Raw genomic sequence first — 1,454 nt, forward strand, 5'->3', positions numbered from 1 at the left:
TGGATTTATAAAGATACTGATAATAAAAGACATTGATAATGAAAACTTTTTTAAAAATATGATGTATTTAGCATGAGCTAGAACTGAGGATTTTAGAACACTTAATTGTGCTCATGAAGAACCTGTACAGAGACCAAGAAGCAGTTGCTCAAGTAGAACAAGGAGACACTGAATGGTTTAAAATTAGGAAAGGTGTGCCAGGGTTGTATACTTCCGCCATACTTATTCAATCTGTATGTTGAGCAAGTAATCAAGAAGCTGGATTATATGAAGAAAAACATTGCATCAGGATTTGAGGAAGACTCATTAACAACCTTTCACTGCTTCGAAGATCTCAGCTGTTCCAGGAGCTGCCATCTTGGGAAAGCATATCTTGATTGTATCAGGATTGATAGTATCAGGAAAGAACATCTTGATTGTATCTTGATTATATCAGGATTGTATCAAGATTTACATAGAAATTTAATGTGACCGTATCAACATAAAACCAAATGGCCCCCACTCGTCTATCTGTCATGCTGTGGTGGATTGAGTTGCTGTGATTCTGAGGGCTATGCCACCAGTATTTTAAATAACCAGCAGGGTCACCATGGTGAACAGGTTTCAGATGAGCTTTCAGACAAAGACAGACTAGGAAGAAAGAGTGACGAACTACTTCCGAATTGCTAGTCACTGGAAACTCTATGAATAGCAGAGAAACATTGTCAGACACAGGACTGGAAGGTGGGAAGGCACTCAGAATGTGGCTGGGAAAAAAATGCCTCCTCAAAGTAGAGTTAACCATGATGACATAAATAGAGTTAAGCTCGGGGGAGAAAAGCACACAGAACCTTCATTTGCTGATGGGCCACAAATCAAAATGAAGAGAAACAGCTGTAAACATACATTGAAAATTGGAACATGGGATGTATGAAGTATGAATTTGGGAAAATTGGAGGTTGTCAAAAATGAAATGGAACACATCAAGATCGATATCTTAGGCATTAGTGAGCTAAAATGGACTGGTATTGGCCATTTTGAATCTGACAACCACATGGTTTACTATGCAGGGAATAACGAATTGAAAAGAAATGGTGTTGCATTCATTGTCAAAAAGAACATATCCAGATCAGTCATGAGTTACAATGCTGTAAGTGATAGGATAATATCCATGCGCCTACAGGGAAGCCCAGTTAATAACAATATTATTCAAATTTATGCACCAACCACTAAAGCCAGTGAAGATGAAATAGAAGAATTCTACCAATTTCTTCAATCTGAAATCGATCAAACATACAATCAATATGTATTGCTCATTACTGGTGATTGGAATGCAAAAGTAGGGAGCAAAGAGGAAGGATCAGTGGTTTGAAATTTTGGACTTGGTGATAGAAATGATGCTGGAGAACGAATGATAGATTTCTGCAAGACAAATGATTTGTTTATTTCAAATACCTTCTTTAGACAGCATAAGA

This window comes from Chrysochloris asiatica, unplaced genomic scaffold (assembly GCF_000296735.1).
Source record: "Chrysochloris asiatica unplaced genomic scaffold, ChrAsi1.0 scaffold00084, whole genome shotgun sequence".
In the NCBI taxonomy this organism is placed as follows: Eukaryota; Metazoa; Chordata; class Mammalia; order Afrosoricida; family Chrysochloridae; genus Chrysochloris; species Chrysochloris asiatica.